Source organism: Mixophyes fleayi, chromosome 11 (genome assembly GCF_038048845.1).
Source record: "Mixophyes fleayi isolate aMixFle1 chromosome 11, aMixFle1.hap1, whole genome shotgun sequence".
Lineage (NCBI taxonomy): Eukaryota > Metazoa > Chordata > Amphibia > Anura > Limnodynastidae > Mixophyes > Mixophyes fleayi.
The window spans coordinates 7420038-7435528 of record NC_134412.1 but is presented as its reverse complement, the minus strand read 5'-3'; the positions used below and the strand labels follow the sequence as shown (position 1 = coordinate 7435528).

At 38.4% G+C, this 15491-nt stretch overlaps 2 long non-coding RNA genes across 2 annotated transcripts in view; both read left to right on the top strand.

The window, feature by feature from the left end:
* Positions 1-3420: 3420 nt before the first annotated feature.
* Positions 3421-5108, top strand: LOC142107091 (uncharacterized). The gene is made up of 3 exons (XR_012679868.1): positions 3421-3578; positions 4119-4166; positions 4846-5108. It is a non-coding gene; the product is annotated as an uncharacterized LOC142107091 (long non-coding RNA).
* A 9768-nt stretch (positions 5109-14876) lies between these two features.
* Positions 14877-15491, top strand: part of LOC142106997 (uncharacterized) — a 49385-nt gene continuing 48770 nt past the window's right edge. Inside the window, exon 1 of the long non-coding RNA XR_012679839.1 lies at positions 14877-14936. This is a non-coding gene — a long non-coding RNA (uncharacterized LOC142106997). The remainder of the gene's footprint in view (positions 14937-15491) is intronic.

Sequence of the window (15491 nt, the reverse complement as noted above, 5' to 3'; positions counted from 1 at the left end):
TGACAGTTTGTAAATAACAGGGATTGTAAAGATCATTTCTGAAAGCCTAAAACTATTTATATTTAAAGAAATGCGCTCAATTTCAGATGACACCTGTGAAGTTTGCATATGAAAATGACAGCGTCCGCAGAGGTGACGCTCTCTTCCCATTGGAGGATCTGAATGGATTGGGCTATTGTTAACTAAATGCAGGCGGGGCGCACCAATGCTTCATGTTACATTTACAGATTTTGTTTTGCGGGAAGAGGTTTTAAAATATCCTCCAGCTGTGGCACACACACTGGGCCACTTGGTTGAACTATTCCCATGGGCTGAAAGTTGCCAGCCAATCCCTGCACTCACCATTAAAAAATGTGCCCCTATCCTCATCTCACCATTAAAGTAAAAGCCTACTCCCCATCCACATTTAATTAAGTGTCCCCAATCGGAGCTGTATGATGTAGGGCTTATCTGTGAGGTGTTTGTATGTACTCCCTGTGTTTGCGTGGGTTTCCTCTGGGTGCTCCAGTTTCCTCCCACACTCCAAAAACATACTGGCAGGTTAATTGGCTGCTAACAAAATAGACCCTAGTATGTCTGTCTCTGTCTGTGTGTGTGACTTTGTATGTGTAAGTTAGGGAACTTTGTAAGCTCCAATGGGGCAGGGACTGATGTGAATGAGTTCTCTGTACAGCGCTGCAGAATTAGTGGCGCTATATAAATAAATGATGATGTAGGAGGCAGATTTCTTGGCCTGCCTCCTTTGCTGCCTGCAGATTTGGCACATTGTGCGCATGTCAGAAGCTGCGCTCCATACATATGATTTACTGCCAGGGGGAGAGAGAAGGGGTAAGATGGGCACAAGCAGAGGGATTGGCGGGAGGAACGTTCAGGCTGACCTCCAGGCCGCACACAATACCACTGGAAACATATCAATGCCAACAAGATTGCGTGGCCCTACAGAGAGGTTCCAGGCAACTGGAAAGCCCCTTCAATGAGTTCCTGATCTCAGAATGTTAAACTAGGCAGTTGTTGTGTCTCATTCAAAAGCTAAAACGTATTCTGCTCTCAGGGTCTCATCTGATGATTTGAAGACATGACGACATTTCCCTAATGTGCAATGTTTTTTTTACAGTATAAATTTCATAAGGTTTATTTGCTGACCTAATTACATCCATTATACACAACAAGGTAAGTTTTAAGGAGATAAATCATTTGAGATTGTATAAACTGGGATTAAACCGCCTAGCGGTTAACATACACTTTTAATCTTATCTGATTGCACTTACTAAAAGAGTTACCTTACCTAAATATTAAAAGACACAAGACACTTGTTTGCGAATGAAAGGTCACGAATTTTATTGAAAATTGAAATCAAAGTGGTGGAAACTAAAAGCAAGACCAGTCAGCTATCAGCCATTATAAAACCATAAGTATAGCAAACTAAAATATTCGGACACTTCTAGGTTTCCAGGTGGTGGAGCCCAACTCTACTCTGTTTTGGCTCTCTAGCTGGGGCTGCCCAAACAGGCGTTGTCCCATTACTCCCATTACTTTAGAACGGGCATAAATCTTCTTCATATACATCAGACAATTATTGGCCCCTTCGGAGACTTCAGTATGAAATAATCCATAATTCCCTGCACTGGTTAAAAGACGTAGCCGCTATCCAACATTATTTCACAACTTTTCCCAATGACAAGAACTTTCTGTCCTATCTCATCATCATCATCAGTTATTTATATAGTGCCACTAATTCCGCAGCGCTGTACAGAGAACTCATTCACATCAGTCCCTGCCCCATTGGAGCTTACAGTCTAAATTCCCTAACATAGATACACACACACACACACACACACACACAAGGGTCAATTTTGATAGCAGCCAATTATCCTACTAGTATGTTTTTGCAGTGTTGGAGGAAACCGGAGCACCTGGAGGAAACCCACGCAAACACAGGGAGAACATACAAACTCCACACAGATAAGGCCATGGTTGGGAATTGAACTCATGACCCCAGTGCTGTGAGACTGAAGTGCTAACCACTAGGCCACTGTGCTGCCCAACTTTTCCCAATGACAAGAACTTTCTGTCCTATCTCATAACACCTTCTATAGACATCTACAGTTAAGTCATTGTCTATGGGTCCAATATCTGACTATCCCATAAAAGGTATATTGAACCCTGTAAACAAGGTTTGTATGGTGTTATTTCTGACTTGTATATTCAACTTCTTCAGTCTAAAATTAGCAATCTGTCTACAGGGTCAGTCACCTTTAGAGACACTGATCTTCTGCTTGGTGAGGATTGGTTGAGAAGATACAATGGAGTCACACTGATGAATGTCACAGATGCCAACTGTGCCGATCAGCTGCTAAGTTTTGCCAATAGGCGGTCTCTTGTGATGTGTATCAGCCAGCCAGGAAATGCCACGGTCAGGTCTACGAGCACTTCGCACTAAAAGGTATTGAAGTCCCGAGTATTGTGCAGTGACAGCGGAGGTGAAGGCAAATGTGGCCATCAGCTTTGTATGTGAGCGCAGGTATCCCAAAATATACGGCCACACACCTTACTGAAAATGATATTGCATGCTTGTGCACAAAGGCAACCTTTTATTACATAGGCTCAATTTACTTATTGTATTAAATTCAATATACCAACAAAATTGTTCCTACACTGAGATCTTAGTTTTTAATAAATATAATATAAAAATATTACTGTTTATAAAACAGAGCACGTTCTGCATCCTGTGGGGTTTAGATGTCAGGTGAAGAGTTGATCATATGATATGTCATGGCTGTCCTAACTATAACCATATAAGTAGTCACTAGAGTAACTATAGAGCTAGAGCGTATTTTTCATTTCTCTGGTTAATGTAATTTATTAATCTCTCAATGTGGTATAATGATTAATATAACAATACAAAGGACTCGCCTATCCCCTGTACACACCCTCGACCCTATGTCTTATATAACTCTGTGCACTTAGCAGCGTCAGAAGAACACACTGATATAACACACAGGTATGTATTGTGCTCCAGCATTACTTGTTTGATTGATTTAATACAGACACAAATATTATGAAAAATTATTTTATGTTTTAATGATTCATGTTAATATAAAGCAAATATATTCCTGAAAAATGGATAAATGCTGTACATGTTTACACAAGTTTTTTTTTTTAACTAATACAAATTGTAATTTGTGGTAAATATTTTCATTTCATTTCTACACATTCACATACAGATTATACTCACTTTGTATTACAATGACTCTTGTCTTCCTTTGCTTCCCAGTTTTCTATATAGTCATATCCTTTGTGGTCACTCCGCTGCTTCCTAAAAGAATGTGTCTGCTTCCTTAATAAAATATAATGAAATTTGCCTCGGTATTAGCTTGTTTTATAGCATTGGGATGTTTTCAGTTGTTTATTTTAAGGCACGTTTCAATCTTTTTTTGCATTTGTTGCGTCTTCATACAGTGGTATTATGTCTCCCTGTACAAAAAATTCTCCCAATCCCTCATTTCCCATGCAGGATACAGTTCAAGCAAATCTATTAAACATGGCACTGACATCTCTCCACCAACTGATGACCATCGGTAAGTTCATAGGTCTGCTAATATATAATATATAATTTATGTGTCTTAGATTGAGCAAACACAGGTGACTTTATTTCTGTTTAGGGGAGATTCACAGGAGGTACCTTATATCCGCCCAAGATTTATATATAGATAGATAGATAGATAGATAGATAGACATAGATGTGTGTCTATATATATATATATATATATATATATATATATATATATGCGTGTACTTATTTTCTACGTAAGGGCGCAGCACACTGCCACTTCTAGTGGTGTAAATGCATGGGATAAAATATTGATATATGTTCTTTTTATAGATAATGTTTCAATCTTAAGATTTCAGTCATGTGAGCATTTAACATACAAGTGTATTGTATAACGATCATGCAATTTGTTCATTCACCAGTCATCGACTGTTATTGGTGCAGTTTGTGTAATAATTATTTGGATGCGGTCGATAAATCCATTTGTAAATCATTTATCATAATTCACAGAATGTTCATTACCCTCATTCTATAACCAAATAGCTTATAAACATTTTTTGTTTTGCAGGTGTGACCTTCCTACTATTAAATACAATAACACCAACTAATTCACACGGTAAGGAATGTGTGCAACAATGCTACTTTAATTTATTATCCAACTATAACATAAAACCTGTTTAAATATGGGTAATATTCATTAAGAGGCTCTAAATCTATATATTTTTTATATTTTCTATTTGTATTTGACTAATTTAAATACTAAGGAATATATATATAAAAATGATTTGTTAGATTACTTTGCCTAGTTTCTTTGGTATGCTTTCAGAGTTCACTATTTAGTAGAGATGCCATTGTTTCTCTTCTGTTAACCAAAATCCCTGACTCTTCTATGAACTCTCCTGTTAATCTTATTGAGTATGGTTATCTTCTCACAATACAATATAATGATGGAGTTGTCTAATAACAGAGAATATTTATAGTCTGATGTAAATGAACAGCTCAGGAAATGTCCAAAGTCTTAACAGAGAACATGTAAAGAGGAAACAGATACAACCCCTGAATTTGCTCACAGCCTGCACAGAGATAACATAATTCTATACTATGTCTATCATATACATTTCTTCATGCTAGACACAATCAGGCAAAGGACATTTTAAACCTATGTTCTCTTTAAATGTGAGGTGATATATATCCTCCTGGAGAGTTCTGTTGGTCCTCATTAGAGACCTGCTGGATGTTTGGTCTACAAAGCCATTTCTTTTAACTACGTTAATTATGTTGTTCTATATTTACAGATGATTCAGGAAGGTGCGTGCCGGGAAAACCGTGTGAGCCCTGTACTGGGAACACAACATATACAAGCTGTGGTACCTTTTGCCCGAAGACATGTAACAATATGTATGATACTGGAGTGAAACCCTGCATTGCAATGTGCAAAATAGGCTGTGTCTGTAAGCCAAGATATGTGCTTCTGAATGACAAGAAAAAGAAATGTGTGCTTCCTAAAGATTGTCCTAGAAAGAAACCAAAGCAATAAAGAATTTTAATAAAACTATGATTCCCGGGCCTGTGTTTTCCTAATCTCTGTGTCCTATAAATATTCTTTTTTTTTTTAAATATGGGTTCCCATCATTGGCTACCAGAGCATACTGGCATTTGCAAAAACTACAGAATCCTATAGTGCACAGGTAAAAAATACACTCAAATAAATACGCTAACACCATGAACAAAGTCCTTTATTAAAAATAAATACACCCCATACACCCTCGTTCATCACTTTATTTTTTTCACATAAATCCTTGTGGAGAATATTCTTTTTCTTCTTCCAGCAATTAAATCCCTTTGGAAAACATAATAAAACCATCTTTGACGCCAAGGACATGGTTCTGGAAGAGCTGCAAAGCAAATGACAAACTCTGAGCCTGTCTTTCCAAGCAGTACTGAGCGGCTACATTCTGATTGGTCAGAGCACAGGGAAAACTGCTTTTTATTGGTTAGTATTGATGAGACCGTACATGCATCAGTAGTTCAATGATAATGTCTAGGCTATGACCTCTAGTGTTGGTTGTCCTTTGGGGCATGGTATGCTTTTAAGAAATACATTTATTTAATAGAAGAAAACATTAACACAATGAACATCATCTTCAAGTGATTAATGATGACTGACGTCTCTCTACCGGTGCTTGCTCAGCTCCGTGTGTTTAAAGCAGGAACTAGAATAAAGTGCACTATTTAAATTTCCCGCTCACCTCTCCTTCTGCAGTGAATAAATAGTGACTTCACAGAGCAGCTGGAAACATAATAAGTTCTTGTACAACAGCCTCATGTAGATGGATTTTCACCAAAAAATAGAGATCTTACCCATTTTCTGCCCTATTCTTATCCTCTTCATACAGAGAGCATACACCAGTTCAAGGAGAGTTATGTAAGCCAGGTCACATGACTAGCTCCATCTGATGATCTATCTACTTGTCTCTGGCACAGCATGGGTTAAGCTTACTTTAATAAGTTCCATGCCAGGGCAAATATTCTTAAAGTGAGCCCCTCACAACCCCAAAACACTACCTAGCTCCCCTGTTTTCCCACATATATATCTCATTCATCTCCCACTCACGAAAAAAAATGTCATCAGCGGAAAATCAGCCATATTGTGAACGTCTTTTAAGCCAGTCACATTACACCCATCAGAGACCTTTACTGGCCATGCACAAAGTTATAAAATCACTTCTATTTAAAATGGAGAAGCTTTAACTTTTTTAAAAAAAACAAACAATACATTTCTTAAAAAATAACCCCCAAAGGCTCTCCACCGAAACACTAGTATTACAACACAAATAAACACTAGTCTTACAATGTCCTGTACAATAAGTTATGATTCCCCCCCCCCAAAAAAAAACCTGTAATTTCAGAAAAGCTGAGGTTGAGAAAAATTTACAATATAAAACATTTCTCACATTATTGTATTTTATTTGTTTGATCTCTGTTTACATGCCAAGTTTCAGCTCAATATCTTGAGACTGAGATGTAGCCCTACAAAAACAATGGCACCCAATTAACATGGTAGAATGTGAACTCTTCTCTTTATCTTTCTCTGTCTCTCCTCTGTCTCTTTTTCTTCTCTCTTTTTTCACTATCTACTCTCTCTATCTGTTCTATCTCCTCTTTCTTCCTCTCCTCTCTATTTCATTCTCTTCTCTCTTTCCTGTCTGTCTCTCTCCTCTCTCTACTCCCCCTCTCTCTTCTATCTTTAAATTTTTTCTCTCTCTTCTTTCTCTCTCCTCTCTGTTTTTTTCTCTTCTCTATTTTTTTCTCTCTATACTCCCTCTTCTTTCTCTATCTCTTTCTCTCTCTTCTCTCTTTCACCTCTCTTTCTCTTTCTATTCTCTTTTATTCTCTTTCCTCTCTTCTCTTTTTTCTCTCTCCTCTCTCTCTTCTCTTTATCTCTTTTTCTATCTCTCCTCTGTCTCTTTTTATTCTCTCTTTTTTCACTCTCTACTCTCTCTATCTTCTTTCTCTCTCTCTCTCTGTCTTTTGTCTCTTTCCCCTCTCTACTTCTCTCTATTTAATTATCTTCTCTCTTTTCTGTCTGTCTTTCTCCTCTCTACTTCCTATCTCTCTTCTATCTCTATCTTTCTCTCTCTTCTTTCTCTCTCTCTCTCTCTCTTCTCTCTTTCACCTCTCTTTCTCTTTCTCTTCTCCTTTAGTCTATCTCTCTCTTCTGTTCTCTTTTTTTGTCTCTCCTCTCTCTCTTTTCTTTATCTCTTTCTCTATCTCTTTCTCTATATCTTCTCTCTTTTTTCACTCACAGTAAAAAATTATTGAAAACGTCTTCCCCAGCAACAAAACCCATTAGCTGAATAGCCAACCAATCTATTCCTCTGTTCATAGTGCACCCACAGTGATTGCAGTTATGTGCAATAACCTTTTAATGGAAATGTTATTCTAGGTTTTCAACACAAAATGAATACAAGTTCATCATCATCATCATCATTTATTTATATAGCGCCAACATATTCCGTAGCGCTTTACAATTGGGGACAAACGTAATAAACTAATAAACAAACTGGGTAAAACAGACAAAGAGGTGAGAAGGCCCTGCTCGCAAGCTTACAATCTATGGTTATCATTTTATAATGTAAATGCTTTATTAATAATTCATTTATTCTATATAAGAGCAATTAAAGGATTCAGAATCTTGCTGACATTGCCATATTGTAGAAGAGGGTCCTGGCATCTCCAAGTGCTTTGTCTTTTCTAGACATTTCCTGGGTTGTCGGTCCCTTTCCACACTATTCACCTTCCTTCTCTTCCACCAGGGTCCTGGATGACTCGCCGATGTTTCAGCCGCTGGTCTCAGGCACTTCCATTTCCTTTCCAGGAACATGGTTGCAGTCTTCGCAGGTTTATTTATGTCTTTGTGTGGGTGACAACGTGCTTTCTCAAGGCACTTACGTATTTTGTTATAATCTGATGTAACCAACTCGTTGTCACCCATGTAGTCATGTACTGCTAATATGAATCTTACTAGTGCCCCATTGTCCATATATACATACAGAGGCCTTGCACTGCTTCAATGAGCAGGGGTTTGAGCAGATGTTTCCTAGCCAGGGCACTATGTATGGAATGTCTCCAATCACTGCCTGCATCCAGTGCTGTGGCCTTGCAGCCTAGATGTTGAATGCACATGGAGAGGCAGACAGCTGCAGCCGATGATATGTCTGCATTGGAGCTGTGCTGCAGGACCATCAATGTCAGGCACTGCTCCTTCACTGTGGCGGTGATATGGCTACAGGGATAGATCCTGTACCTGCGCACAATTTCAGTATACAAGATGATGGCCTGCAGGTTGATGTCCTCATTGTCCTACTTCAGGTACCTCAGGATGTAATATAGAAGCTCATCAAATTTGTGCCAGGTCTTCTTTCTGTGCATCTGGACTACCGCTAACAATGTTCTCAGGTACATGGGGACTAATTCCGGGGGTTCAATCTTCATGGCCTTGAGCAGGGTCTTTATGAATGTGTGCGTTAAGCCCACAGCCTGGTCCCTTGATGCCAATATGAAGTTTCGCACAGAGTGAAGAGCTTGGAGCCGGATGTCATGGTTTTCATCACTCAGCATGTGTCACGGCTAAGGATATTATTGGATCCCCAACCTCTACATAGGTGGTAAAGCAGAGGCTGGTGGAGACAGAACACGCTGGGATAAGTTCAGATGAGAGTCACAATGAAGAAATACACAGACGATGGAAATAGTGTTGCAACTTTAGTATATTGTTCAATGGTGCAACAGCAGAAAAGTATGTACAACTCAGCTATGCTGAGTACACAGAAATAAAATAATCACAGCAGTACTTCAGGTGGTAACCATAGGCAACCGCATGCAAACAAATAACACAGTTCAACGCTGAGACGTAACACGTGGCGTGATGCGATCGCACGGTAAAATACGCACGCACACACTGGCATTACAACATTTAGTTATTTATACAATTCATATTGGTTCCGTTACACTGTAATTTATGAGCAGATAGCATGTGGTTTATTATTAGTTTATATAATATGATTATATGTACATTTTAGTGTTATTAAAGGTTTAGGTTATAGGAAAGGTGTCATGCCTGATATCATATTGAAGCCCTAATCATCAGCAGCTGTCCGGTGCAGTCGGCGAATAGATCACACATTGCATACCTTAGTTATTAATATTAGGGAATAAACCTTTGTATGATGCCTGCTATGAAAGGAGCAGACCCCCTGGAGAGACGACCCCCTCCTTTGGATTCCTTAGATTGAATCAGCCTATGAACTGTTTACCCTGAAGCCACCCTGTGCCTGGACCTATAGAAGCAAGCTACGTCAACTCTATTGTTCACAATGAAACACTGACTGTATATATTAGCTGCATCCCCCACCAGGGTCAGTCTACTCTGACCACAGTTATCTAACAGATACACTGTTCCATTGGGACCCATGGAAGCGATTGCAGCGATATGTATGTATGTAACTTTTGGTATTGGCTGTGCTGTACTGTACTTTATCATAATATAATAATGTATTGAATTGTTGATTATTTACATCTGCTAAAATAAACCACCATGTGCTTTGGAAACACATACAATTGATTGGGCAATGCTTATTTTAAAACGATATAATTACTTTAATAACAGCCATGAAAAGGTAGAGACTCTGAAACAGGAGACAAGCACCAGCATAGTTCCTTAAAGGGCAAGTCACACAGCAGCACCTAGTTATGGGAGCGGTGTGTGACAGCATGGTTAGGATTTCATGCATGACCTGATCATAATGTTCTCCCACTATACAAATCGGGTGCCTGTGCCAATAAACCTGCTGAAATAATGGCACCCATCAGTTTGTTGTTGGAATCACTGGAATTGTACAGTGGCCTCATATCCTCCATAATTTCTCCATAGACCCTGCTCTCGATGATGTTGTTGACAAGGTCTTTAGTCAATGCACATGTATCGTAAGCACTGCCAGATGGAACTGGTGGTTTGAGTTCAGCAGTGCTTACTGAGAGTGCAGAGGAACCATCTTCTACACTTATTGCCTTCTCGACCATATGTGCGATGTTCTCAGGAAATAGCTTTGCAGCGTCCTCTCTTGATGTTATAGCACGGCTGAAGAACTCAAATATGATGTTCGTGTCCCCAGCAGCCAACCACTCAGAACTGAGAACATCATTCAGTTTTCCAATCCTTCTCATGAGGTTTTCAGATGTCTTTTGTCGATGATCTCCGACAGATAATTCCTCAGTAATGGAGAATAAAGGACTCTTAGGTGTTCAAGCTCCATCTTGATGGTCTTGATGAAGTCTTTTGAGGGCAGCATGATAGGGGACGTGTTAAGGTCACAGTGCAGACAGAGCTCAGAGAGGCGTTCCAAAGCCTCTCTGCTCCCCACATCATTGGCCCATATGACTGTGGTTGCCATGGTAGTTCAGAATCATCAATCATTAATAGCAGCCGGAAGAAAAAAAAACCAAGGGAAGATGGTAAATACAAACATTCTTTTTCTAGTCTGCCACCTTGATTTATATTAAAAACAATGTTTTTTTCCATGGGCTTGCTGCATTAAAATGTAATAAGTACAGTATTGTGACATTCAGTAAACATGATAGGAATTGTAGTGCTCCAAGTTCCAGAGAGATGCTATCGCCAGTAACAACAGTTTAAAATGATTATCAGGGACACTTTGTGACTGCATTGGTGGCTCTAAGCACATCTCACCGGGATACTGTCTCGGCAGACCTTGGTGCACTACAATTCTCATAATGTTGTTCTTGTTAATTAAAATGTAATTTTGGCATTTTACGTACACCTAAAGAATAGGAATAGATGGGGGGAGTAGCCTATAGCATTCAGAATAATATCTATTTTCTTGGGCAGTGGATCAATACTAAAAATATGTCCACTTTAAGAGGCAAAAAATCCAAGGACAAATCTTAAAAACCTGGGATTGTCCCTAGAAATTAAACAAATGTCTACATGATTTCACAGAAATGTGCAATCCACTAGTTTAAACGTCTGTTAGAGATCAGTGATTCTGTTGGTATTCTATTTTCCACATTATTCCAATAATGGATCAATAATTCTAGGTTTCCCAAATCTATTTGCATGTATTATTATTCCTAGATAAAACAGAAAATGGTATTTTGTTAAAATGTTCTGATAGCAAAAATAAGCATATTTTTATTAGAGACGTTCACTGACCCCCGTGTTTTGGTTTTGGTTTTGGATCTGGATTAACTTTGTGTTTTTGTTTTTATTTTGGTGTTGGCAAAACTGCCCTCGCATGTTTTGTTTTTGTTTTTGGATCCCTATTTTTTTCTAAAATCCCTATTTTGTTCGCTAAAATAACATAATTGGGCTCTTTTTTTATTCCTACATTATTATTAACCTCAATAACAATAATTTCCAGTCATTTCTAGTCAATTTTTGTCAACTGACAAGAACACTGCTACCCCTCCTGTTTCTGTGTGAGCAATGGCACTGAGCAATGTCATTGGAGACTGGAGAGTGACAAGAACACTGCTACCCCTGTTTCTGTGTGAGCAATGATGCTGGATCTCCTGGGGAGGGAGGTACTTATGGAATCCAAAACCCACAAGATCAGACAACGCAATGTTGACGTTTTGCCTCGATTCAGATCCGAGGTTGGCGAATGTACCGAGCCGGCTCGGATCCCCTAAGTTCGGGTGGGTTCGGTTTTCAGAAAACCGAGCCCGAGCATCTCTAGTTTATGTTATTAACTTGTTCAGTTTGTTGCTTGCTTTGAGATTTTTTAGTTTGTTCTTTATATACAATGTTTCACAGTTTAAAATATAATTTTTAGTAAATCCTGTTTTCCAAATTATCATCTTTAAACAAACGTTCAGTAAGATGTTTTACATCAGAAATTGCCAAAAATAAATGTCATAAATCCAAAAAAACGTACACAAATTATATGGCACTGCTAATGGTAAAGTACTTAATGTTTTAATGCTATATCATTACAACTGTTCTTAAATGTCAGCCGGTGTGTTTTACTAGGCTGTAATCTATACCAGTCCAACCAAAACAACTGTTGTCCTTAGAGTTTATTGGGGTCTGTAGGATACTCGCAACACAGACTTCTAGCATATTTCACAGGAAGTGCCAGTCAGTTGGTATCATGATTTTACACAAAAGAGTTAAATCAGGAGGTGGCTGAAGATGTTCAGATACAGGGGTAATTATGTTCCATTGGTGGGTTAGTATCATCCCATTGTTTAACATCTCAGCCAAGCAGACTTCCCACAGTCCAGCACTGCAGGGGGCCTGCTGAGTATATAAGGGACGAGGGAGACCTGGCCAGCACTCTACAGAACAAGACCCAATCCATAGACACTTTAATATCTAATTACTCTCCTTCTGGGAAGCCCTATACTGTGGGAACCAGATAAGAGATATAAGTGGACCTCAGCCAGGTAACATGTATATTCTATAGTACTGACTTGGTGTTACAATTTCTGTCAGACTAATTGTGAATTGTTACTGGTACCTGGATCTTTAAGCCTCTGCAAACTTTGTCACTTTGTGCACTTGAAAAAAGCAGGAAGACATTGGGCTTGATCCCTGCCATGCTGGTAGAGGGGGTGAATCATGTGGCTCAGCCTCATTTATGATAGGGTTGTTTTGTAGGCTCTGAGTGTGGTGGCCCTCCTGGTGTTAGTTCTTTGAAACAGATATAATCTGGGTTGTGTATTTTGTACAATAAAGGTCTGTTTTTGCTCTTTCCAACTATTTGCCTAAGTAATTTTGTACTCATTAGGATGTGCCAGGCTAGAACATAAGGCTGTCTATTTGCAAACCAACCAGCTGGTATGGGAAACAAGTTAAACATTAACACGTTATCCTCACATACAGACTGGTGGATTACATCCTCTTTAACAACCTCTGATTATTTTGACTGACTACTTCCATCCTGACCTCTGTGAAAGTTATGGTGTATATTTACTCCATCCTTGCAAAATCATAAGATGTAAACAGGGTGGTTTGTTAAGTCTGAGTGAATAACAAAATGAATAGGGAAGTTCATTAGAAGTGTGGAAATTAAGTAATCTGTGCAGTTCTAACAAATGCAATTTACCCTATATGTCATAACATTAAATAATATTTATTAATTGTTTAATAGTCTGTGAAATTTCTCACGGTTGTCATATTGTAAATTGTGAAACTTTAAGTATTGCACCTTTAAATATATCTTGGGCAATAGCTAACACCTATATTTGTTCTAATTGTATTATGAACTAGAAATAAATATTACAACAGAAAAAAAAACTTTCTTTATTCATATATATACAGTCTGCAAACTCAGCTAAAGAAAATTACAAACTCCGACAGACCATTTACTCAAGACAGAGGTATATGATATCCATCTCTCTGTCGCTTTCTCTCTCTCGCTCTTTCACTTGTTTCATCTTATCTCTCTATAGTGCCGTTCTGTCACTCACTCTGATTATCATTTTATCTCTATATCTCTCTTTTTTACTGATTATTTAACAAATAATACTCACAGCCAAATTTACTTTCAGAAACAAGAAGAGAAAATGACAGCTACTATTTTGTCTGTGGCCATCGGTGAGTTTTGTTAAGAGAATTCAGTAGCAGATTGTAATATTCCATAATGTTCAAACTGTTGGCAGGTTTTAGTATTGGATGCAACCTTTTAGGATATCAACATGTTTAAATATCTGAAAGCAGAGAGAAAGCTAGTTGTTCATGTGTAAAAGTAAATGCTGAATTGCACTAACTGTCCTTGGGGCTGCTGCTGGTCACTTTACTTAATAAACATGTAAAAAATCCATACACTCTGCTATTTTGCAAGCCAATTAGGTAATTTGGTCTAGCTTAAAATCAGAGCATCTGTTGGCCTCAAAAGACCACCGATCTTGATCGATACCTGATTGAGGTTTCTCAGACTGTCGGGAGATGACTGCATTGGATCGTTCGTGGTCAACGACCAACCTCCCTACCTGCCTTGTAGACTTCAGCCATTCGGCCGGGCTGGCTCTCTACAATTGTCCAGAGATGTGTTTGCTCAGTGCTCAGTTAGCCCAGCCTTAGTTACCAGTGTTTTGACACCCTCAGTAACAATTAATTGCTAATAACATACTGCTGGGGTCACCAAGTATCGCTGAGTAAAGAATATGACAGAAATACATTCTATTATTATATTTTCAATGGCACTTAAGTTGAGTTTTAATAATATGAATTAATTTTCTATGTCTAGATTTATTTTAAGTGTTATTTTTGTAAAATATTTTTAAAACACACATCCGGGGTAAGGCTATGGAAACAAATCATCATCATCATCATCATCACCATTTATTTATATAGCGCCACTAATTCCGTAGCGCTGTACAGAGAACTCACTCACATCAGTCCCTGCCCCATTGGAGCTTGCAGTCTAAATTCCCTAATATATACACACACACACACACACAGACAGACAGAGACAGAGAGAGACTAAGGTCAATTTTGATAGCAGCCAATTAACCTACCAGTATGTTTTTGGAGTGTGGGAGGAAACCAGAGCACCCGGAGGAAACCCACGAAAACACAGGGAGAGCATACAAACTCCACACAGATAAGGCCATGGTTGGGAATTGAACTCATGACCCCAGTGTTGTGAGACAGAAGTGCTAACCACTGAGCCACCGTGCTGCCCAAATCCATTTTCTTTTTGATTCTGCATAAATGCAAATTTTCTTTAGTTGGTTTTTGCAGATGTGAATGATTAAATTTCAGTTTATTTTGTATTGTTCTGTCCTTAAGATATTAACGTATTATGCTTTTACCCTATAGTTCTGTGCTTGGCATTGGTGGAAGCGGACTACCTCCCAGGTCTGTAAAAAACTCTTCTATTATGAAAAAAAAAATCTATATTTTTCTTTACATTTTTGTAAGACAAATGTGCAAGTTAACCTACCCAACACACTAAGACAACTATCTATTGGGCTAGTCCTATACTGTCTATATTGTTTTACATAATATTCTTAGATGGAACTGAACATTGCCAAAAAAGAGTTTGATTCCACACTAGGGAGTATATTTACTAAACTGCAGGTTTGCAAAGTGGAGATGTTGGCTATAGCAACCAATCAGATTCTAGTTATCATTTATTTTGTGCATTCTACAAAATGACAGCTAGAATCTGATTGGTTGCTATAGGCAACATCTCCACTTTTCAAACCCGCAGTTTAGTAAATATACCCCTAGGAGGGGAACTGTCCTCCTTGCTTAAATACCGTAGTTCACTACTAACAGAATATTATGAGGGGGTGCTCTTCTAACCATACAGATTACTGTTACTTCAAGACCAAAGTTTGGAAAAACATAGAAAGGCCCTACGGTCCACTATTTTATAATTCTTATCTTTAAAAGTTTATTTTTAATTAA